The following is a 25,864-nucleotide window of genomic DNA, read 5'->3' as shown; positions in this document are numbered from 1 at the left end:
TTTTGATTTATTGTAGAGATGAGGTCTCGCTGCCCAGGCGGGTCTTGAACCCGCGGGCTCAGGCAATCCACTCACCTTAGCCTCCCAAAGGCGCGGGATTACAAGCTGAGCCACCGAGCCCGGCTACTGACTGTGTTCTTAAGCTGTCGTTGATATGTCAGTTATCCGGGGGTCCTGGGCATCCATTTGGGGAATGGTTTCTGAGAGTGGACTTATGGGCTCAGTTACTGAGGAGCTCTGATGGCCTGTTTTTGGATATTCAGATTAGTGTCAGTGGTCAGGATTCATGGCAGTTATTTTTCAGGAGACCAGGAATAATCTTGGCTTTTTGTTAGTGTTGGGTAGTTTGTGGGGGCTACCCAGGGGGAAGGCTTTTAGTGGATTGGGTTGTCAGTAGTTAATCGTGGTGACTTGTGGTTGATAGCTTTTTGAAAATTTTGTGGATCAGTGATTTAGATTCCCATGTTGTTGGGTACTAAAAGTAGATTATAGGGTACTGGGGACTGAGGCAAGGAACAATGGGGAGTTTTTCTTTAATTGGTACAGAATTTCCACCAGAGATGATGAAAAGTTATGGAAATAGATAGTGGTGATGACTGCACAATCTTGTAAACAGTCACTGAGTTGGACACTTAAAATGGCAAATTAAAATGTTTTAGAAGTAATAGTTGCACAACTCGATGAATACATTAAAATCCCTTTAATTGTACAACTTAAATGGGTGAATGTATGGCATATGGGTTATATAAAACATGGAATAGCGTCTACAAAGGAAAAAAATCTTGTACTGTGAAAGACTAATATATATTAACAAACTAATATTAATTTGTTAATATCAAAACTGATTCTTCTCCTACCACAAAGAGGGGTCATAATTCAGGAATGAAAATGGGATTATTATGGATTCTGCAGACACTATAAAGATCATAAAAGGGTTATCTATACGACTTATACTACAAAATTTGAAAATTTAGATAAAACCCTAGTAATACACAATAAGTTGTCTGCCATGGAGATTAGTAGATAATCTGCAGAGTACTATACCTAGTAAAGATTGACTCCATTATCAAAAACTTTTCCAGTAAGACAATTTGGGGTTGGATGGCTTTTTTGTTGTATTCTACCAAACATTTAAGGGAACCAAAAAAACCAATTTAATACAACTTTTTCAAAGAACTGATACAGGCTGGAACACACTTAAGTTATTTTATGAGGTAAGGCAAACAAGGATAATGAAATTTTACAAGGACATTCAAGAGAAAAGAAATTCATAGGTCACTCCCACTGATGAACACATATGCAAAAATACAAAATAATAGTAAATTAAATACTGCAATATGTAAAAAGTATAATCTATTGTGATTAAGTTAGGATTACTCACAGAATGCACAGTAGGCTTAACATATGAAAATCAATCAATATAATTTAGCATAGTCACAGAATGTAGAATCATCCTATATTACCATCTCAATATATAGAGAAAAGACTTCTCATAAAATGCAACCATTTAGCAAAGACAGAAAGAGAAAAACTTCTGCCGTCATATCTAGGGTATCTATAAACTTTCTAGTGAAAAAGGCTTCTTAATGGTGAAATGGTGAAATCTTTTCTTTGGAGACCAGGAATGAGACAAAAGTGCCTGCTATCATGATTTCTATTTAATATAGTATTGGAAGTTCTTGTGAATGCAACAAGGTAAGAAATAAAAGGTATAGCAAGTGAAAAGAAAGGTGTTATTATTTATAGATATGACTGAGTTTGTAGAAAATCCTATGAACCTATAATAAATTGTTACCAATTTATATCTTCCTCAATATATTTTTATTATTCCCTTTGGAAGTCAGTTTAGATATTTCCCCCACTAATTACCACCTCTATCTCTGCCTGGAAATTCAGTACTACAGAAATATCTCTGTATTGTATTTCTGTTTAGATACTGTGGTCCTCTGGAAGGCTTCAAAGCACATACCATCTAAGATTTATTCTGACCAAAAAGAACCAATTTCTGCCCATTTAAGGGTGCTATCACGTCATTGGGAATGTGTGAAATGATAATCAGACAAAATTACTTGATAACCTTCCAATATTAAAAAAGCAACTTTTCACCTAAAGACAGGCTCTAGACTGTGTCACTTAGGAGAGCCAGAAATCATCAGTCATACTTGTCTGGAAGAACCAGAGGCTGTCCTTATTTAGGGAAACTATAGTACCTGGAACATCCAGTGTGGGAAGGGGAAGGGGAAGTGGGAGAGTGGGAATCTCACAGTGCAGAGATCATGGGATGGGAAGGGCATATTCTTTGAATAAACTGTATCCAAATTTTGGAGTGACTCCAAACTATGCATGTATGAGGTAGACTATGCAGCCCTGTTAAGGCTAAAACAACTGCACAGAGACTTTAGCTTCTGACGTCAAGAAGAAGAGACGTTCATATTCAATTCCAACAACAGTCTTCACACAAATAAAAACCCCAACATCCTTCAGAGGAATACATCAAAATCCAGAGTCTTTACAAAATAACATTTATAATTAAACATATAATCCAAAATTATGAGAAAAAAAGAAGAAAAAAACCAGGAAAATATTGCCCATGCCTAATAGAAAAGAAAGCTAGGAGCAGTGATGCTCACTCCAGCTACCCAGGAGTCTGAGGCAAGAGGATCTCATCCCTTGAGTCAGAGGTTTGAGGCCAGCCTAGGCAACACAGAGATAGAAAAGGCAATTGGTGGAGGTCAACCCCTTGAAGACCCAGATGCAATAATTAGAAAATAGACTTTTTTTTAAATGAGTTGGAATCTCACTCTGTTGCCCAGGCTGTGCACTCACAGCAAACATAGCTTTGACCTGCTGGGCTCAGGTGATCCTTCCACCTTGGCCTCCCAAGTAGCTGGGACTATGGGCCTGTACCACCATGCCTGACTAATTTTTTGATTTATTGTAGAGAAGAGGTCTTGCCAAGTTGCCCAGGCTGATCTCAAACCCCTGGGCTCAGGCAATCTTTTCATCTCTACCTTCCAAAGTGCTAGAATTACAGGTGTGAGCTACTGTGCCCAGCCAGAAAATAGGCTTTTTAAAATTTTTATTATGCCAGGCTCGGTGGCTTAGCCTGTAATCCCATGCTTTGGGAGGCTGAGGTGAGTGGACTGCCTGAGCCTGAGGGTTTGAGACCCACCTGGGCAACTTGACGAGACCTCATCTCTACAATAAATCAAAAAACTAGCTGGACGTGGTAGCGCATGCCTGTAGTTCTGGCTACTTGGAAGGCTGAGGCAGAAGGATCGCCAGAGCCCAGCAGGTTGAGGCTGCAGTGGCCGCTCCCGGCCACTGCACTCCAGTCTGGGCGACAGAGTGAGACTCCAACTCAAAAAAAAAAAAAATTGTATTATAATTATGCTCCAGGATGTAAAATATGCTTATAATAAATAAGCATATGTTAGTATAGAGAGTATATTAAAAAGAACTAAATGAAATTCAAGAACTAAAAAATAGGGTGTCTAAAATTTTTAAAAAATCACTAGAAGACTTGACAGCAGATTGGGAATGACAAAACAGTGAGGAAATTTATTGGTCAGACTTAAAAACAGAAAAAGAGATTTAAAAAATAACAGGTTCTGCTCAGTGATGTTTGGGAAAATATCAAACAGTCTCACTGTAGGGTATTTGGATAGCCCAGAAGGAGAGAAAACAGACTACTGCCTGCCTACTCCCCAAATTCAGTAATAATAGGTAAAGTTTACAGGTTTGGTTAAAGACATAAATTTGCAGATTCAAGAATCATCAAGAAACCCAACTGCAATAAATACAAAGAAAACTATACTTAGGCTCAACAAAGCCAAACTACTGAAAGGAAAGAACAAACACAGGTTAAATGTTAAATATTGGGGAAGAAGTGTATCCTCCTTTTGAAATTCCACAAGCAAAGAGAAGCACAGAGGGCGTTCAGAGTAGAACAAGGAAGTAAGCTTTCCTTAGAAGCCCAACTTTAAAAAGATACCACATTTTTCCTTGTAACTCAGATCTATCCTCCACAGGCCTTAGGATTTGAGAGGAAAGTTCAGATATTTCAAGGATACCAATTTTCACTGATCTTTTCACTATTACCTGTAATACCTTCCATTCTTGTGATTACCATTGAATAAGCTGAGATGTTCTTTTGTCCGATCCCTCACAATTTCTGATGGGTCTTTCCCTTGCCCAAAGACAAAATTAAGTCTAGCTTAGAGATGGAAAAGTCTGCTAATAAGGAAATAAATGTTTATGCTGAAGGTATTCAGAATTCAATTCCTCACAGGGAAGCAATTACAGAGAGGAGAAACAGTGTGACATTCTGAAGAACAGGGAAGACAAAAAACAAACTGCTCCCTCCTAAAGGAGACACAAAAATCAAGACAATAGAACTCTGCGTGGGAGGAGGCAATGACTACAGAGGGCAAATTCAACATGATTTTTAGATAGATACCCTAATTCAGAAAAGACGAAGTTGCTGTATTCCTCTAACATCTCATCTCTGTAAATTCTTCTGATCAGATAAATTCACATTTATCACTAAGTAAATGGTTCTTAGTAAGTGATTATATCCCCTTGTAGGAGGGAATTAGAATTGTGTGGTAACAAGTTTTGGGCTGTTACAATAACAGAAGAGTGATTATAGAATGTACTGTACTAAGAACCAGGGATGCTAAACACCTGTAATGGTAGGACAATCTACACGACAAAGAATTCATTGACTTAGTAAAAATGGTTCTAACTCTGAAACATTAGCTAATGTCGTAAACATTTTTCCTAATCAAGACAAATTGCTTTAATAAATATTTCATCTTATGATGAAAGAGAATTGCAAAAACTCAGCACAAACGACTCTGTTGAAAAGGCTGCATGAAGAGATTTGAGCTTCACTTAAAAATACTTGTCTGAGAAAACCCAACATTGATATGAAAATTCAGTGTTTGTTCCAGTCAAAGCATGAAGATAGGTGATAAGTCTTTGAAGCAGTTTCTTTAGAAACTTGGAATTATACATAATATCTCTGCCCTGTTGAGATGTAAATCTACCACCCAGAACTTTCACCTCAAGGTCCTGGGAGTGTAAGGACCTAACTTTATAAAGTGCTTGTCTTCCTCTAACTTGCACAACTACATCAGTCCTAAAGGTATGATAAGTTTGTTTCTCCTCTGCATAAGTGTCAATTAGTACAAAAACCCCGATGGTTTAGTCATATGGATCAAACACCTTAACACCCTTCAGTATCTTTCCTTTAAAAGCACATGCCGGACTTCATCTCTACAATAAATCAAAAAATTAGCTGGGTATGGTAGTGCATGCCTGTAGTTCCAGCTACTTGGAAGGCTGAGGCGGAAGGATCGCCGGAGCCCAGCAGGTCGAGGTTGTGGTGGCCGGGAGCGGCTACTGCACTCCAGTCTGGGCGACCAAGTGAGACTCCAACTCAAAAAAATAAAATAAATCAATAAAATAAAATAAAATAAAAGCACATGCCAGCATTTCAAAAGCCTCCTGCCTTTTGTGAAACTCAGTTTACCCTAGATTCTCCTCCCTACTGCAGTAGTTGAATAAAATTTCTTTAACTAATGTACCACTTTGTTTCTCTTTGATAAGATCTATCCATTGTATTTTCTTTCTTTCTTCCTTTTTTTTTTTTTTTAACTCAGAGTCACTCTGTTGCCCAGGCTGGAACGCAATGGCATGCTCACGGCCACCACAGCCTGGACCTGCTGGGCTCAGGTGATCCTTCTGCCTCAGCCTTCCAAGTAGCTGGAACCACAGGTGTGTACCACCACATCCTGCAAATTTTCTTGATTTACTGTATAGACGAGGTCTCGCCAAATTGCCCAGGCTGGTCTTGAACCACTAGACTCAGGTAATCCTCTAACCTCCGCCTCCCAAAGTGCTGGGATTACAGGTGTGAGCCACCGCACTAGGCTGTCCATTGTATTTTCTTGAACATCATTTATATACACTTATGTCACAAACTGTTTTGAGTAAATGTAAATGAATACTGACAAAACAGTAATAGTATGTCAGGGAAGGTTTTAATAAAAAGAGATATGTAATTGGTATCTTGTATTTTGAATCTAAATTAAGGGAATAAATGAAATTGAGTGCATTCTTTGAGAGGAGAGTAAGTGTTTATAAATTTGACATTCTTGAAGTAATGGCTAACACAACCTAAAAACTTACTAGTTTACCTACTAGGAAAATATTAGAATAATAAGAAATCAATCCAACATTAGGAGAGAAAGCCTGGGCAAAGTGCCTGATGCCTGTAATCCTAGCGCTTCAGGAGGATGAGGTGAGAGAATCCCTTGAGGCCAGGAGTTCAAGACCAGCCTGGGCAACGTAACAAGAACCCATATCTAACCAAAATAAATAATAAATTTTTAAAAAACCATGCAATAAAAACAAAATAAAACGACAACATTACGCCTGACGACATCAGCAGCTTATTAAGTGCAGATAGATTAAACTCCCCAGTTAAAAATTTAAAGATAGAGCTTCCGGGTGCACTGGCTTATTTATTTTGGAGTCAGGGTCTCTCAGTGAATGCAGTGGCATGGTAAAGGCTCACTGCAGCCTCGGCCTCCTGCGCTCAGGCGATCCTTCGCCCTTAGCCTCCTGAGTAGCAGGGACCAGAGGCGTGCACCACCAGGCAGGCCCTGCTTATTTGTCTCATTTTTTTGTACAGACAAAGCCTTGCTATGACCTAGGCGGGTCTCCAACTCCTGGCCTCAAGCGATCCTCCCGCCTCGGCCTCCCCAAGTGCTGGGCGCTCCACTGCCCCGTCTGCAGGTCAAGAAGCGGCTGAGTTCCCGCGCGAAGTCGGCCGGCCGCCGAGGCCTCCGGGAAATACCGTCGCCCGAAACCACCGGAGCCTGTCCTGAGTCCCTCTGTCCTGAGTCCGTCAGCCGGGAATCAAGAACGCCGCCCCAGCCCGGAACAGAAACGTCTGAGTAGTTTCAAGGGACTCCGTAAGACGCCCCCAGACAACTACGCTTATTTCCCCCCGAGATTGCCTCCTCATTGACAAACACGCTCCCTTTCCTTAACGTTGAAGCTCTCGCGTGGACTTGATTAGAGCCGCACGGCCTTCTGGGAAATGTAGTCCAGATTAGGCGTCGGGCAATATGGCGGAGGGGGTCGCGGGAAGTTCGCCTGAACCATCTCCGCGCCCTACCTGAGCTAACCTGTGCTCGCCCAGGAGGTGCCCGGAGACTTGGAAGCCTTCGCTTGCTCTCGGAGTGCACAGACTCATCGGGTCGCGGTTTATGCTTTTGTGTAGGGGTGAGTCCGGCCACGGGTTCAAGCATCTTGGCGTGGGGAACGAAGGCCTGGGCGTCTGGGACATTGGCCTGCTTGCCTCAGGGGACGCACCCGCATTCCGGGATGAGGCTGGAGCTTTTCAGAGATGACACCGAGGGGATTCCGGCTGCGAGTGTGACAGAGTGAGTGTAACCGCGTGGAGCATCTGATTGTGAGGGCGACGGTGAGTGCGAGCGAGGGTGGGCACCTGAACGCGCGGGACAGGGATTCACCGCCCCCCATCCTCCCTCCTGTGACTGTAAGATGGAGAAAATGAGGGTACTTATTCCTGGACGTCAGGCTACTCAAAAATTTGGAAAAGAAGAAGCTAAGTAATTAATCTGACAAATAAAACATATTTCTATTTTAAAGATTACGTTATTATTGTATAGAATACCAAGCCATCGTGACTTTTAAATATAGGCAGGAAGGGCCGGGCAAAGGATAGCACACCTGTAATCCCAGCACTTCGGGAGGCTAAGCAGGGAGATCCCTTAAGCCCAGGAGGTGGAGGCTGCAGTGCGCTATGATGGCGCCACCAACCTGGGCGACCAAGAGAGACCGCATCTCAAAAGCTAGCAAGAAAACGAAAAATATACATAGACAGGAAGAAATATTGTAAAGGTTTGTTGGATTCTTGCTATTGTGTCAGACCCGCAGACTAGGCATTTATTATTTAGGGAACAAACAACAAATTTGAAAGTCCTGAATCATGGCATAATTTATGAGGCAAGGTTGACTACTGTAGATATATCAGAATTTGGAGTTCAAGATAATAGGTCAGGCAGTATAACTCCAGTTTCGGAAGAAAAAACGTTGGTTCAGAAAGTCCTGGAGGCTGTTTAAGGCTGCTCCATTTCTAAGTGAGTCTAGGGACCAAATGCATTCTGCTGATTTGTTCCCGGTTCCCAGACCACAATGACTTTATGACGCAATAAGGCATATACTTCTCCCAAGATCCTCTGAGGATTTTACAATATTGAGCTTTTAGGTAAAGGTGAAATATTTAGAAGTTGATTACAAAATTAAGATGTGGAAATCTATTGGCTTCATTTATATTTTAAAAAGACAATTGAAATATGTAAAGAAAGAAACATTCACAGTAGCTACAAATAAGGTAAAAAAAATTTTTTTTTTTTTTGAAATAGACAAGAAATGTGACAAGAAATGTTCAAAAGGATATTACTGTGCCCCCTCGCCTCCTCACGCACCGCACATGAGGAACCTGGTACTAAACCATTCGTAGACAACCTGTTTCTGGGTCGGGGTTTCGTATGTAGCAGAGCAGGTCACTTGCTGAGATCTATTGAGAGTCAGTACTCGACACAAGGGTTTAAAAAAAAGAAAAAAATAGGATATTACTAGTGGAGGATGAAAAGAAGATTTCAACAAAGGGAAAGACATGCCATAATCTTCAAAAGAAAAACCCATTTCATAAAAACAGTAATTCTCCCTAAGTTTTAAAAATTAATTTAATGAGATTCTGGTAAAAAGATCAGTAGCTTTAACTTCTTTTGTTTTTGTTTTATTATGTAAGATCATTTAAAATTCATATGGGAAAATAAACACGTGAGAATAGACAGTGAATTCTAAACAACAACAAAAAAATCAATGAGGTGGTCATACCCCCAGTTAAAAGATTGTAATGCTGATGCGTGAAAAGATCAAATGAACAGAATAGATAGGGTATCTAATCTAGAAATAGATCCAAAAACAGAAATTTGGTGTACCTTGACTGTGACATTTCAGGTAGATTAGTAATTTCGTTGGTGATTATGAGACAAAGGAGTGTCCATTGTTGAAATAAATAATAGGGTTGGGTGGAAGAAAAGATGATTAGAGGAAAGTGAGTTGCATACATATTCATCCTCGAATAAACTTCAAGTGGGTTAAAGATATGATCAAAGCTATTGTTTTTAATTGTGCATATCCAGTGCCAATACCGTTTGTTGATCTGAGGATCGTTTTTATAAGGAATTGCCTTTGTATCTTTATAAAAACTCAATTGATCATATATGCACAAACCTGGTTCTGGACTTTTATTTTGTTCAATTGATGTGTGTATGTGTCTTAAAGCCAGTGCCACACTGTGTTGATTGCTGTAGTGTGAACATTGAAGTAAGGAAATGAAAGTGCTGCAACTTTATTTTCAATAGTTTTGTTGTTCTAAATCTTTTGCATTTCTGTATGAATTTTAGAGTCACCTTACCAATTTCTGCACAAAGGCTGCTTAGATTTTGATTGATACTGTGTTGACTCTAGATCAATTTGGGCATAATTGACTTATTAACAACATTGTGTCTTCCAATTCATAAATGTAAAGATAGATCTCTATTTAGGTGTTCTTTAATTGTTCTCAGCAATGTATTATAGTTTTCAGTGTACAGATCTTGTCCATTTTTGATCATTCTGTACACTATTTCATATACTTGATGCTATAGTAAATGTTTTGGTTTTTGTTTTTAGTTTTTTATTTCCAGTTGCGAATATGAAGGAATACAGTTGAATTAGCAAGAAGTACAGCTGACTTTACTAAACTCCCTCATTAGGTCTAGCAACTTTTTAATATATTCAACAGGATTTTCCCTGTAGAAGATTTTGTTACCTTCAAAAAGAGACAGTTTCTTTTTTTACATTCTAGTTTTTTTTACTCTGGCCTTATTGCATGAGTTAGTACCTGCAGATTACAGAACAGTATTGAATAGAAGTGGAGAAAGTGGATATCCTTTGCCTTTTTCCTGATCTTAGGGAGAAAGCATTCATTCAGTCACACTTCATTAGGAATTGTATTAGCTGTAAGGTTTTTGCAGATGTAGTTTATCACAGCAGTCCCCAACCTTTTTGGCATCAGGGTCCAGTTTCATGGAAGACAATTTTTCTATGGACTGGGGAGGCTGGTCTCGGGATGATTAAAGTGCATAACATTTATTGTACACTTTATTTCTATTACTATTACATTGTAATATGTAATGAAATAATTATACAACTCATCATTAAAAAAAGAGGTACAGACAGAAGTGGTAAATAAGATAATGAACTGGCCTAGCAGTTACTAAAATAAGTGTTGTATTCTGACTTAAAACCTGTTACCAGATGTAGCTGTACGATTGAAGTACATCAACTCACTTACTACTCAATGATAGGGTTTTGATATGAGTCTACAATATCAGATTTATTTATAATGGATTTATTATGGTCTTTGTGCAGTCAAGCCTCACTACCAATGTTAATCTGTATTTGCAGTCACTCCCCAACACTGGTACCACTGCCTAACTCCACCTCAGGTCATAAGGAGCAGGCAATATATATGCCTTGGATGCACAGTAGGGTTTGGGCTCTTATAAAGACCTAATGCTACTGTTGAACTGACAGACGAGGAGTGGCTATAAATACAGATAAGGTTTGCTAGCTCCCTCACCACTCACCTCCTGCTGTGCAGACAACTTCTTAAGGGCCAGGAATAGGTTGCTTTATCAGATTGTGGAAATCCCTTTGTTTTCCTCATCTCATTGTTCACAGATTTTTTATCTGGAATCTAGTGGAAGGTTAGATTTTTTTCAAGTGCTTTTTCTGCATCTTTTGAGATGATCATTTGGTTTTGTTTGTTTTTGAGTAGAAGTCTCACTTTGTCGCCCAGGCTGGAGTATAGTGACACGCTCACGGCCACAGCCTCGACCTGCTGGACTCAGGCAATCCTTCCACTTCAGCCTTCCAAGTAGCTGGTACTACAGGCATATGCCACCATGCTCAGCTAAGTTTTCTTTTTTTAATTGTTTAGATGACATCTCACTATGTTGCCAGGCTGGTCTTGAACTCGTGGGCTCAGGCAATCCTTTCGCCTCTGCCTCCCAAAGTACTGGTATTACAGGCGTGAGCCAATTTGCCTGGCCAATCATTTGGTTTTTAATTAATTTATTACATTTTTTTCTGTCAACAAAGAATTTTTATCAATTTTTGAATATTACCAGAAGTTGCAATCATGGGATAAAACCTCACTTTATTATGATTTATTATACTTTTTATTTAGTGTTGAATATAAGCAAAAGTTAACAAAATTTGAAATTTTGTTTAGAATTTTCAAACTATGTTCATAAGTGATATAAGTCTTTTCTCATAATGTATTTGCCTGATTTTGGTATCAGGGTAATGCTGATTTTTAGATTAACTTGTGATGTAGTCTTGTTCTGGAAGAGTTTTAGAATTGGAATTATTTATTCTTCAAAATTTCTGAGTGAAGCTATCTAGGCCTTGTGTCTTCCAAAGATACAAGCCTAGTACACTTGTACTCAGCATACTTGGGAACATTGTTCAGTGGAATTACTCCTGAGGTTAGGTTATGGCTACCATCTGTTTGTTTTCTCTTTGTCCTATCTCTTCCCTTTTTTTTTTGGATTAATTGAGTAATTTTTATGATTACTCAGTTAATGTAGATACTCATATATCCTTTTGATATAGGAATTTGCTTAATGGAAAGATTTTTAATGACACATTAAATTTAATTTGTGTGTGTGTGTGTGTGTGTGTGTGTGTGTGTGTGTGTGTGTGTGTGTGTGTGTGTTGGAATCTCACTCTGTCATCCAGGCTGGAATGCAGTGGCACACTCATAGCCATTCCAGCATTGACTTGCTGGGCTCCAGCAATCCTTCCACTTCTGCCTTTCTAGTAGCTGGAACCACAGGTGCATGCTACCACACCTGGCTAATTTTTTACTTATTGTAGAGACAAGGTCTCACCAAGTTGCCCGGGCTGGTCTCGATCCCATGGGCTCAGGCAATCCACTCTCCTCGGCCTCCCAAAGTGCTGGGATTACAGGCTGAACCTCCAAGCCTGGCCAAATCCACATTAAATTTAATAGAGATAGACTGACTCAAATTATCATTTTCTTCTTAAGTGAGCTTTAATAATTTGTGCCCTTCAAAGAATTTATTCATTTAATCTAATTTTTAAAATGTATTTGTATATGTTCCAAATGCTTCTTTTTCTCCTTTCAATATCTGTAGATTTAGTTGTGATGACACTAACAACTAACCACAGCCTTGACTTCCTGGGCTCAAGTGATACTTCCACCTCAGCCTCAAAGTAACTGGGACTACATGTGCATGCCACTATGCCTGTCTAATTTTTTTCCTAGATATCTTGTAAAGACATGGTCTTGCTATCTATGTTGCCTACGCTGGTCTTGAACTCCTGGGTTTGAGCAGTCCTCCCACTTTTGCCTCCCAAAGTGCTAGAATTATAGGCAGGAGTCACTGCGCCTGGCCTGCCTTTCCTATTGCTGATGGTAATTTGTGTCTCCTCTTTTTCCCAACTAGTAGAAGTTTATTTATTCCATTGATCTTCAGCTTTTGTACTTAAAAAAAAAAAATTTCCCTGTTTTATTGAATTATGCTCTGATTTTTATTATTCTTTTTTCCTGCTGGTTACCCTGGGTTTATTTGTTGTTTTTTTCTAGTTTCTTATGGTGAAAGCTGAGTTCATCAATTGGAGCCTTTCTTCTTTTCCAATGATCTACATATTTTCCTCCTAAGTATTGATTTAGCTACAGGTTTTGATATGTTGTGTTTTCACTTTTTAAAATTCAGCACACTCTGATTGGGTGTGATGGCTCAAGCCTGTAATCCCAGTACTTTGGGAGGCTGAGGTGAAAGGGTTGCCTGAGCCCACGGGTTTGAGAACAGCCTGGGCAACTTTGCAAGACCTCATCTCTACAATAAATCAAACAATAAGCCAGGCATGGTGGTGTGTACCTGTAGTTCCAGCTACTTGGAAGGATCACCTGAACCCAGCAGGTGGAGGCTGCAGTGGCTGTGAGCATGCCACTGCTTCCAGCCTGGGCGACCGTGTAAAAGGCCAATTCAAAAAATAAAAAAATTTAAAAAATAAAAAAAATTCGACATACACATTGATATACTTTTTAATCTTTTTTTGTTTGTTTTGTTTTTGTATTGCCTATGCAGTAGTTAGAAATGTATTATTTAGTTTCTGAATGTTTGGGGGATGTTTCAGATATCTCTGTTGCTGGTTTCTAATTTAATTCCTTTGTGGCCAGAGAACATACTTTGTATTATTTGGAAGCCTCTTAAATTTAATAAAACCTGTTTAGGTACTGGAATATGGTCTATCTTGGTAATTGTTCTACATGCACTTGAAAAGAATGTATAATGATATTCTGTAAACATCAGTTAGGATACATTGACTGATAGAACTGTTCAGGTGTTCATTTTTCTTATTTCCTGTCTGATATATCAATTATTGAGAAAGTTGTGTTAAAATCTCTAACTATGGATTTTTGCATTGTTACCAGTTTTTGTTTCCAGAATCGTTTGTTGTTGTTGTTTTAGAGTTGGAGTCTTGTTGGGAGCCGGCCGAGCATTAGGGATCCAGGCAGGCTGTGGACCCTGAGACCACTAGGTTGAGTTCAGGAACTGAAGGCCCATTCCCTCTTCCCTTCTTTGCTGTTTGGCATGATCCACTAGCAGGGACTTTGATGATCTGAGCATGAGGTTCTGAGAGTACGACAGGCATGGCTTACTTTGGGAGTCCATTGTTCCTGTTTCTCACAGATTGCGGTTTTGGCTTTAAACTTAACATAATTCAAACTCAGGTCACATTTGGGAGCCTTTAATACGGTACAAGCTTCTTTTAAGATTTAATAGTATATTTGTAGAAATTAGTATATACATACAAAGTGCTGTTTCAACCTTAATAATATAGATAAATATCTAGAGCTACTAGAAACGGCCCAGCACAAACTTTGGGCTGGGACACATTCCTAAAGGCCCAGCACAAACTTTGGGCTGGGCCACATTCCTAAGGGCCCAGCACGTACGTTGAACTAGGCTGCTTTCTTTTAAACCGGTTTTTAGCTACAGTTAGTATAGGGGTTTTTCTACTTATTATAGAAATTGAATTTATTTTATTCATAGAAAGTATTGTAGAATAGGTTATGTTATGTCAGTGAATTATGGCAGTTCAAGCATGATCAAACATGATATTTTGAGGTTTAATAAGAATACAGCTAACTTTAGAAATTACATTGTTTCCATTTTCTACATTTGCGATTTTGGCTTTAATACAATTTACAGTTTATATTTGGGTTTTATTTTTTAGAAGCTTTATTGCTGATGATCAGGATTAGGAATTAGAAACTTTTATAAAAAGTTAAAATAGATTTATAGGATTTCAGAACACCCATTTTGTTAAGAGATTATAATCAATTGTTCCCAGAAACGGCCCAGTGTGATCTTTTTACTGGGCCACATTCCTTAGGAATTGGTTTGGGCTATAATTAAGAGTTTCTGTAGTGTAGGTAGAATTAGCATAAAATAGAGAGGAATTGGGATTTGGGTTGGTTATTAGGTGTTGTGTATGCATGGGTTTTAAAAGTTATTGATTATTAGAATATTATGATATTAGAATTGTTGTATTGCTTTTGAGAAATATTAACCAAGCATGAGGAACAGTGAGATAGTTTTGGGATCCTCATGCTTGGGGAAACACCTGGTGGGTGGGGGAATGCCCCCTCATCCACCTGGCTCTATGTTCATGTAAATGTCTTGTGATTTAATTGGGATTGCCCTTCCTCTTACTCCAGGAAACACCTGGTGGGTGAGGGATGCCCCTCATTCACCTGGCTTTGTGTTCATGTAAAGGTTTTGTGATTTAATTGAGATTGTTCTTCCTCATGCCTGAGGAAACACCTGGTGGGTGAGGGATGCCCCCTCATTCACCTGGCTTTGTGCTCATGTAAAAGTTTTGTAATTTAATTGGGATTGTTCTTCCTCATACCTGAGGAAACACCTGGTGGGTAGGGGATGACCCTCCTGCACCTGGCTTTGTGTTCACATGAAAGACTTGTGAGACTGTCTGTGTAAAAATTGGGGATAAATACCTGCTGTACGTTTCAATAAACGGCTTCTGTTCAATTCACTGAACAGTTGTCCACTTTCTTTCTTTCTCTTTCTTCTTCTTTATATCTATCCCTCTGTCTTTCTTTTAATATCTATCCCTCCTACAGAATCGGCTTCTGCACTAGACAGAGTCCAGCTTCTTTCTTTCTCCCCCAGTCTCTTTCTTTCTTTTAATATCTATCCCTACGAGTCGTGGACACCATCACACCTTCCAAGGGACCTCCTAAATCTCTCTTCGGGGGCTGGCCCCCCGAAGAGTCTCAGTCTTTTGCTTAGACTGGAGTGCAGTCATGGCTCCCTGCAGCCTCAAACTCCTGGACTCAAGAAACCCTCCCACCTCAGCTTCCTGAGGAGAAGGGACTATAGATTTATACCTGTTTCATGAATTTTAAAACAAACTTTTGATAGTGTTAGCAATCTAGGCTGTTTTTCATACCTTTACTTTTATATTACTTGTGTCTACACTTTTAGGTGTCTTTGTGTAGGCAGCACATAGTTGAATCTTACTTTTAAAAAAAAAAATCCAGTCTAACAATCTCCACCTTTTACTTGGTGTACTGTTTCCTGTGGCTGCTATAATAAATAACCACAAACTTGGTAGCTGAAAACAGTGGAAATTTATTCTATCACAGTTCTGGAGGCATAAAGTCCATAATTTGTTTCACTGGGCCAAAACCATGGTGTCATCAGGGATTTACTCCCTCTGGGGGCTGTAAGGGAAAATCTGCTGCATGTGTCTTCTAACTTCTAGTGGCTGCAGATTTCCTGATTTCTGGCTGCCTTTCTCCAGTCTTCAAGGTCAGTATCTTCAAATCTGCTCAGTCTTCACATGGCCTTCTACTCTTTCTGTCTCACCTCTTCCTCTGCCTCCTTATTCTCATGACACTAGTGATTGCATTTAGAGCCTGCAAGATGATTCAGAAAAATCTCCTCATTTCAAGGTACTTAATCACATCTGCATAGTTTCTGTTAGCATATTAGGTAATACCTATAGGCTACAGGACTTAAGACTTAGTAACCTTGGGGGACATTATTCAGCCTAGTACACTTGGGATGTTTAGAACATTGTTGATTGGAATTACTCCTATGGTTAGGTTATGGTCTACCATCTGTTTTCCCTTTGTCCTATGTCTTTCCCTTTTTTAAAATTAATTGAGTAATTTTTATGATTATTCAGTTAATGTAGATATTCATATATTCTTTATTGATTTTATTATCTTTCTTTTTCTTGTGCTATTTGAGAAGTTGCCTTAGGGATTAAAGCCAAGGTTGGCAAACTTGTAAAGAATCATATAGTAAATATTTTAGTACTTAATGGGCTATAAGGTCTCTGTCACAACTACTCAATTCCAGTGTTACAGAGAGAAACTATCAACCGGACTCGGTGGCTCAGCCTGTAATCCCGCGCTTTGGGAGGCTGAGGTGAGTGGATTGCCTGAGCCCACGGGTTCGAGACCCGCCTGGGCAACTTGGCGAGACCTCATCTCTACAATAAAGCAAAAATTAGCTGGGTGTGGTAGCATGTGCCTATAGTTCCGGCTACTTGGAAAGCTGAGGCAGAAGGATCGCCAGAGCCTAGCAGATCAAGGCTGCGGTGGCCGGGAGCGGCCACTGCACTCCAGTCTGGGCCATGGAGTGAGACTCCAACTCAAAAAAAAAAACAACAGAGAGAAACTATCATGGACATTACATAAACGAATTAGCATGACTGTGTTTCAATATAACCTATTTATAAACCCTATTATTTAAATTTTAAATAATTTCCATGTGAATTAAGATATTATCCATCTGTTACCCTTTTTTGTCAATTTGAAATGGTTTTCAAAATACAAAAATGATTTTTAGCTTGTGGGTCAAACACAACAGGCAGCAGGTCATTTTGGCTCATTTGCCATATTAGTTGACCTCTGTCCTAAACAAGCCAATAAGGAAATAACTCTTAAAAAATATAGTTGTGGGCCATTGCCTTACTAGGTTCTGGTGTGGCCATTTGTTCTTTGAGCTATGGCTGTCGCCATGCTTCCTGGCTTTGGCCTCCTTCCCTGCCTTGGGGAGGTGAATCTTCTCTTTCTTTCTCTCTCTCTCTTCCTCTCTGATATACCTTTTAAATAAACTATATGTTCTAATCTAAATATGTTTATATATACATATAGTTGATAAGTCAATAGAGCAACTAAAGTGGTACACTAAAAAATATTTATTTAAGACAGAAATACAATCACAGAGGAAAAAGAACAAAAATCAAGCCGGACTCGGTGGCTCAGCCTGTAATCCCGCGCTTTTGGGAAGCTGAGGTGAGTGGATTGCCTGAGCCTGCAGGTTCGAGACCCGCCTGGGCAACTTGGTGAGACCTCATCTCTACAATAAAAATTAAAAAAAAAATTAGCCGGGCATGGTAGCGCATGCCTGTAGTTCCAGCTACTTGGAAGGCTGAGGCGGAAGGATTGCCGGAGCCCAGCAGGTCGAGGCTGTGGTGACCGGGAGCGGCCACTGCACTCCAGTCTGGGCGACAGAGTGAGATTCCAACTCAAAAAAAAAAAAAAAAATCAAAGAGACATATACAAAATAAATAGCAAAATGTCATCTAGAAATCCAGTGATATCAATGATTTTACTAAATGTGGGTGGTCTAGGCACCCTAATCCAAAGGTAGATTGTCAGACTGGATAAAAAGCAAGATCCACCTATATGCTGTCTATGAAATACATACTTTAGATTCAAAGGCACAAGTAGGTTGAAAGGAAATGATAGAAAAGTATATACCATGCAAATAAAAATCATAAAAGAGCTAGAGTGACTGTATTACTATCAAACAAAATGTGCTTTAAGAATGGAAGGCAGGCTGGACACAGTGGCTCACGCCTGTGATCCCAGCACTTTGGGAGGCCGAGGTGAGAGGATTGCCTGAACCCACAAGTTCGAGACCAGCCTGGGCAACTTGGCGAGACCTCATCTCTACAATAAATAAAAAATTAGCTGGTCATAGTGGTGTGTGCCAGCTACTTGAAAGACTGAGGTGGAAGGATCACCTGAGCCCAGCAGGTCAAGGCTGCTGTGGTGGCTGTGAGCATGCCACTACACTCTAGCCTGGGCAACAGACTGGCACTTCAACTCGAAAAAAAAAAAAGAATGGAATACTTTTAAAAACAAAAAGGGATATATTATAATGATAAAAGGGCCAATATATCAAGAGAATGTAATAAAAGTATATATGCCAAAGGTTGAAAATTTTGAGCTATTAAATAAAGTGGGATAGTATTATAAACAGAAGTACAAAATAAATATCCATGAGTCCATACTGGTATGAATAAGTGGTGGAGACTAGACAAATCTTATATACAGAAGAGTGCAAAATTGTTTACGTAGATATTCCACCCTTAATGTTGTGGAACATAACTTTTCATCTCTTCAGTGTGGGGTATATAAGTGATTTCCTTTTAAAGAATACAGCATGAAAAGGGGGAAAGTAAATTGACAGTGGAGAAGGCTGACAAAGACTACCTCAGCTAGCTAATCCAGATTAGCATCATCCAGACACAGTGTCTCACACCTGTAATCCTAGCACATTGGGAGATGGGGGCAAGAGAATTGCCTGAACCCAGGGGTTCAAGACCAGCCTGGGCAATTTGGCGAGACCTCATCTCTACAATACATAAAAAAGTTAGCTGGGTGTGGCGATGTGTGCCTATAGTTCCAACTACTTGGAAGGCTGAGGTGGAAGGATTACTTGAGCCTAAGGAGGTCAAGGCTGCATTGGCCTTGAGCATGCCACTGCACTCAGCTGACAGAGTGAGACTCTGACTAAAAAAAAAAAAAAAATTGGCATTAACAACAATATGTCATGTGGATAGCATATTTTTGATATGATGTGATGAGAATGGCACTATACCTCTATGGTCTTTGACCCCAAAATCCATAACCCCTGTTTAATCCTGAAGCAAATATCAGAGAAACCCAAGCCTAAAGAGAATTTATAAAATATCTAATCGATACTCTTTAAAACTGTCAAGGTCATCAAAAGCCAGGGCAGTTTGAGAATGTGTTGCAGTATATAGAGGCCTAAAGAGGGACTTGCCACCCAAATGTAATGTGCTATTCTGGTGACATCCTGGACCAGAAAAATGACATTAGATATAAACTAAGGAAATCTCAATAAACTATAGACTTTAGTTAATAATAATGTATCAATATTGATTTGTTAATTGTGATTAATGTCCCAGGTTAATTTTAACATTAGAGGAAACATTAGAGGAAAACATTACAGGATATACGGGAACTCTGTAATATTCTTGCCACTCTTCTGTAAGTCTAAAACTATTCTAAAATAAAATTTTTTTTAGAAATGTACATGCCCTTACAAAATAACCCCAAAATATGTGAAGCAAACTGACAGAATGGAAAGAATAGACGATATGACAATTATAGTTGAGATTTTAATATTCTGCTGTCAATTAGAACTAGACGCTGGACTCGGTGGCTCAGTCTTAATCCCGCACTTTAGGAGGCCGAGGTGAGTGAATTGCCTGAGTCTGCGGTTCAAGACCCGCCTGGGCAACTTTGTGAGACCCCATCTCTACAATAAATCAAAAAATTAGCCGGGCGTGGTAGCGCGCACCTGTAGTTCCTTCTACTTGGAAGGCTGAGGCAGAAGGATCACTGGAGTCCAGCAGGTCGAGGCTGCGGTGGCTGGGAGTGGCCACTGTACTCCAGTCTGGGTGACAGAGTAAGACTCCAACTCAAAATAAATAAATAAATAAAAGTTAAAAAATTAGAACTAGACAGATAACCTGAACAAAACAAACAAAAATATCACAAGAAAATTGTAGACCAATAATTCTCATGAACATAGGTGTAAAAATTCTTTTTTTTGAGGTGGGGTCTCACTCTGTCGCCCAGACTGGAGTGCAGTGGCTGCTCCTGGCCACCGCGGCCTCGACCTGCTGGGCTCCAGCGATCCTTTCACCTCAGCCTTCCGAGTAGCTGGAATTACAGGCGCGCACTACCACACCCGGCTAATTAAAAATTCTTAATAAAATGGAAGCAATCTAAATCCAGCCACCTATAAAAGAATTAGACATCATGATCAACTGGAATTTATCCCAGGAATGCAAGTTTTGTCCAACATAGCATAATCATTTAATGTAATTGTGTTATTTTTTTTGTGCTGCTGTAACAGAATACCACAGATTGAGCAATTTATAAAGAGCAGAAGTTTATTTCCTGCAGTCCTGGAGGCTGGAAGTCCAAGATAAAGGCACTGGCATCTTCTTGTGCCTTGGAGAGGGGTTGAATGCTATTCACATTGTAGAATGCTAAAGGCCAAGAGGGATCCAACTTTCTCCATCAAGCCCCTTTATAAGGACACCTAATCCCATTCAAGAGGGCAGGAATCTTCATGACTTCATTACCTTTTAAATAAGGCCACCATATTGGCAACACCTTGGAGTAATATACCAAGTAAAAAGAATAGAGGACAAAAACCTCATGACCAGTTCAACACATACAGAGAAAGGATTTGAAAAAATTCATCCCCTTTTACTGGTAAAATCTCTTAGCATGCTAGGAATAGAATAGTACTTTCTCACCTTGATCAGTGATTCATTTGACTTAAATTTTTTGTATGATTTGAAATAAGGATTGAGGTTCATTATGTTTATTGAAATTTCCAAATGAATGTTGCTTTCTAAATGATTATTAAAAAATTAAATGACTGTATGTGAGGATCTACTCCTAGAATATCTACTCTCTGTCATTGATTTATATGTGTTTCATTACAAAAAACTACACTGACTTGAGCACTGTAGCTTTATAGGGTTTTAAAAGGAGGTGGGATAAATCCTCCAACATTAACATTCTCTTTTCAAATTGTTTTGGCTGTTCTAAGCACCTGCATTTCCATATAGTCTAGAATCTTCATACCTTGCTGATGGGAATGAAGAATGGTACTACCAATTTGGAAAACAATTGGTAATTTCTTAAAAAGTAAAAACATTCTTACTATATGATCCAGAAGTTCTCCTCCTACGAATCTACTGAAGAAAAACCAAAATAGGTTCACAGAAAGGATTATTATAGCAGCTTTAGTCACAGCATCTACAAACAAGAAACCATCAAAATTTTCATGATCTGTTGATTGAAGAAACAAAATGTAGTATATTCAGACAAAAGAATACGTCAAATAAACTAGATGCTAAAGATTATGCATTTTTTTTGGGTTTTTTGACTTGGAGTCTGTCTCACTCTGTCGTCCATGCTAGAGTGCAGTGGCAAGAACACAGCTCACTGCAGCCTCAAACTTCTAGGTTCAGGTGATCCTTCTGCCTCAGTCTTCCAAGAAACTGGAATTACCATTTTGTGTATCACCATGCCCAGCTAATTTTTTGATGTTTTTATAGAGACAAGGTCTTGCTATGTTACCTAGGCTGGTGTCAAACTCCTGGGCTCAAGCACTCTTCTTTCCCTGGCCTCCCAAAGTGTTAGCATTACAGGCATGAGCCACTGTGACCAGCTGAAAGATTACATATTGTATGATTTTATTTATATATGTAATAATAACCACAGTCAGATACTAGCTGAAGCAGTAAGGACAGATTTTCCTCACTACTGGTTGAGTATCCCTACTCCAAAAATCCGAAATCTAAAGTGTTTGAAAATACAAGTACTTTTTGAGCACTGACATGTTGCTCAAAGGAAAGCTCATTGGAGCATTTCAGATTTTGGAGTGTTGGATTAGAGATGCTCAACTGGGAAGTATATGATGCTTATAAAGAGGGACCCAAAAAAACCTGGAATTATCTTTTGGAGTGTGGACCCCTTGTATGACACGTGGAATTTGTTCCTCCAAATCAAATGGTCAACCAAAGTTTTTATCAAAGTTTTGAGATAGTTGCATCAAAATTTGTGGAAGAGACGTCAGGTTGTGGCAAACAGTTGACTAGTTCTTCCACCATGACAACATGCCTGCCCACTCTGTGCTGAGTTTCAGCAGTTTTTAACCAAAAATGGCACGACCCCCATGGTCCACTCTTTATTCACTTTATGTCACCCCAGTAGACTTTTTTGTTTCCTTGCAGATGAGTAGGGGATAACTTTTTGTACTGATGGAAGTATTCCATAACTACATTGTTGGTGAAGGTTGCACAAGTATGAATCTCCTGAAATTATTGAATTTTGTGTTTATAATGAGTGAATTTTATGGTATGTATATTTTACTTGAATAAAGCAGTTACAAATGTTTCTAATTTTAAAATGCCAAAGAAGGAAGATACAAGAGCTAATTAATAAGAATATATAATATCACTGTTTAATTTCTTTTCTAATCCGTACATAAAAAACTGGTCCAGTGAAGCATGGATGGAATCTTAGATCTGATGGATCTGAGGATGGTGTTTCCTACATCTCCAAATCAAGCCCACACACTACATGTTGAAGTTTCCAATATGTGCACACTCTCATATCCTAATTATATTTTGTCCCAGTTTGACAAAATAAGAAAAGGGATCACAAAGAAGACAAATACACCTGCTGCTTGCACAAGGTCATGTAGAGTAATGCTGACCTCGGCATACACCAGGGCTGGACATCTGCCAGACTCACTGAAGCACAGCCAGGGAACCACACCCATAGAGTGTGCATGTGTGTTCTGAGTGAGGACTAGAATTCTCTTAAGCCACGGGAATGCAAGTGTTAAATTCCTGGATCTTTGTAATGGGAGCCTCACAAGAGAGCAGCAGTCCCCTCTAGACCTGTTTGTGTCTCCAAAATTCAGAGTTGAAGAGCTAATTGCCAATGTGGCGGTATTAGAAAGTGAGGCCTTTTGAGCGTTGAGTCGGCGCCGGGAAAGGCGGCCCGGGGGCGGCTCCGCGCGTCTTGGGCGGCGGCCTTCTCTCCCCGCAGCCATGGAGAAGACGCCCGGGCCACCGCCGAGTCCGCGGACTCCGGAAGGGACGGCGAGACGGGCGAGTCCCCGCTGGCCGCCGGCGCGCAGGCGGCGCTCCGCGAGGACCGCAGGACGCTGCTGCTCAGGTTAAAAGCACAGACTAAGCAGCAACTCTTAGAATATAAATCGATGCTTGATGCAAATGAAGAAAAAACTCCAGAACACATCATGCAAGAAAAGCAAATTGAAGCTAAAATTGAAGACCTGGAAAATGAACTTGAAGACGCAAAAATTGCTTTTGAAATGAAAACTCTTGCATTAGACAGGATGCAGCTTTCAGTTGCACTTAAAAGATAATCTGGAGAAAGTTAACACCAAGTCTAGTGTGCTTGTGGATACCATGAAGCATATATTGAAGCTTAATAAATTAATAATGAAATCCCAGCAGGAATCTTCGGACTTAGAGGAAAAACTGCTTGATGTTAGAAAGAAGAGATTGGAATTAAAACAAGCTTCAGAAAGTAAGTTTTTGGAGATACAGACTGAGAAGAACAAACAGAAAAACGATTTGGACAATATAGAAAATTCGGACACAATAAAGACCGTGAAACACAACCTACAGACAGAGATACAAATTACTACAGTTATACAACATGTATTCCAGAACCTCACTTGGGGGAGAAAAGTCAACTGGGCAGAGGATTCTGCCTTTAAGGAAACTGTTCTGCAGCTTGAGAAAAATCTCTCCATGATCTAATAATTCTATTTTGTTTTTGTCTTTGATGTGTCATTTAAATAGCAGATTTCAAATGGAGTGTATTTTCAGTGTTTTTGGAATACTCTGTCACTTTTGTTGGTTTTATTCAGCACTATAACATGGCATCTATTGTTTTAAAGATAATTAGAGTGACTGGCAGACTCTTTGCATCTATTGTTTTAAAGATAATTAGAGTGACTGGCATACTCTAAAAGAGTCTGAAAATCTTAGCCTTGGAAGACTCCTGAAAGACATCTGGTCCAGCTTTCCGTTGAGAGTGAACATTTGTTCTACATTTCTGACAGTTCTAACTCTTAATTGGGATATTTATGTGCATTTGTGTATTCGTCAACCAAAATTTTTGAAAAGTATATACAGTGTTTATAGTGGTCATTATTTGTAGTGGAATTGGGAGTGACTATTTTTCTTTTTGTATTTCTATGTTTAGTATGCATTCTTTTTTTACATTAATTTTATGTTAAGAAATAAAAGGAATAAGGCCAAAAAAAAAAAAAAGAAAGTGAGGCCTTTGGGAGGCGAATAGATAATGTTGGCAGAAACCTCATGAATTGGTTAGTGCCATTATGAAAGAAGCCCAGAGAGCTGCCTGTTGTCTTCTACCTTGTGAGGACCAGTAAGAAGGCACCAACATGAACCAGGAAACAGGGTCTTACTAGATATTAAATCTGCTAGTACCTTTATCTTGGACCTCTCAGCCTCCAGAACTGTGAGGAATAAACTTTTGTTTACAAGCTAACCAATTTATGGTATTTTGTTATACCCCCTCAAGTGGACTAAGATAGGACCCTGTATCTGCATGTAACCAATGCTTGCTCAAATGCCTTACGGTCTTGTGAACTTACCTTGGTTTGAGTTTATCGTTTATACTGGCTATAAGACCTGGAATCAGCAGAGAGGTCAACATTCCTTTCTGATTGTTTATTTGTTTGTATAAGCTTATTGAGTCCAGAGAGAAACCTCTAAGGGTCATGTTAGAAGCTCTCTGCAGACAGTGAGGTTACTGCCTCTGTAGAGAGCATGAATGGGATATGAACAAACGAGGCGAGGTTAGCATTAGGGGATAGATTAATATGAGATAGGGTAATGGTGTGGAATAAAGAAAATGTTCAAGATCATTGATCCACAGGTTGAAATTAACAGCTAATACAGATACAGCTTTGGTCTTGGGCTAGCATTTTAAAGCTGGTGGAAACCCCAAGTCATGAAGGGAAGAAACCTGAGAAAGAGTCACCAGAAATAGGAATTTCCTTGTTTTGAATCCTTGTGGGAGCTCTGTGGAAAAATTTTACTCTTCCTATAAGCCCTACTAGGCCTGGACTGTCTCCACTATGTGGCTGATACCTCTGAGAAGTTGTAGCCCCGGTAAATTCCACTCTGACTTTTCTTCTTGATACAAGATGAGTAGAAGATGCTAGTCTCTCTTTAACTTCTATCTGTGTACACAGGCAGAGGGCTCAGAGAGCAGGTCTTGTTTGTGTTGACACAGACTGATTTTTTAAAATTCCGTTCTCCTTCTCTATTTCTGTTTTTTCCCAGAAGTGCCATGAGGAGCAGGGACGCCTGGCTATTCCAGATCTAAAAACCATGTTCAAGGTGAGGTGAACTTACTTTCTTTATGAACTACTTTCCTATTTTGTTTTATTTTTGTTCTCTGAAATGTACTTTTCATTTTGTAACAGTAACCAAGTCTGGCTTGAGATTTGCCAGCATGATTTTAAGTCATAAAATGGGAGGACCTGAAAAGACTGGAATTATTTTTTGGATGGTGAGCCCCTTTTATTACAGGCTACCCTTGCTTGCTAGGTTTTCCTGGAGTCCATCAGCATCAGTGTACCAGTTAGGATTGTTTTGAGAGGCAGTGAATTTTATTTTGGAGATCTTTTCAGTGTGTTTGCCCCTCTCGTGATGGGTGATTTACACTCGCACCTGTCCACACCCTGCTGAGTGTTGAGCAGTTTTTTACTCTACCTCCTTATTCACCTTG

At 39.5% G+C, this 25,864-nt stretch overlaps 1 pseudogene; it reads left to right on the top strand.

Annotated features, from left to right (window-relative positions):
- The first annotated feature begins 7,398 nt into the window (after positions 1–7,398).
- On the top strand, positions 7,399–23,859 carry LOC103258669 (annotated as a pseudogene).
- The last annotated feature ends 2,005 nt before the right edge of the window (positions 23,860–25,864 follow it).

The sequence above is a fragment of the Carlito syrichta genome, unplaced genomic scaffold (assembly GCF_000164805.1).
Source record: "Carlito syrichta isolate Samal-C Ts95f unplaced genomic scaffold, Tarsius_syrichta-2.0.1 Scaffold302324, whole genome shotgun sequence".
NCBI classification, from domain to species: Eukaryota; Metazoa; Chordata; class Mammalia; order Primates; family Tarsiidae; genus Carlito; species Carlito syrichta.
This window is presented reverse-complemented; position numbering and strand designations above follow the sequence as displayed.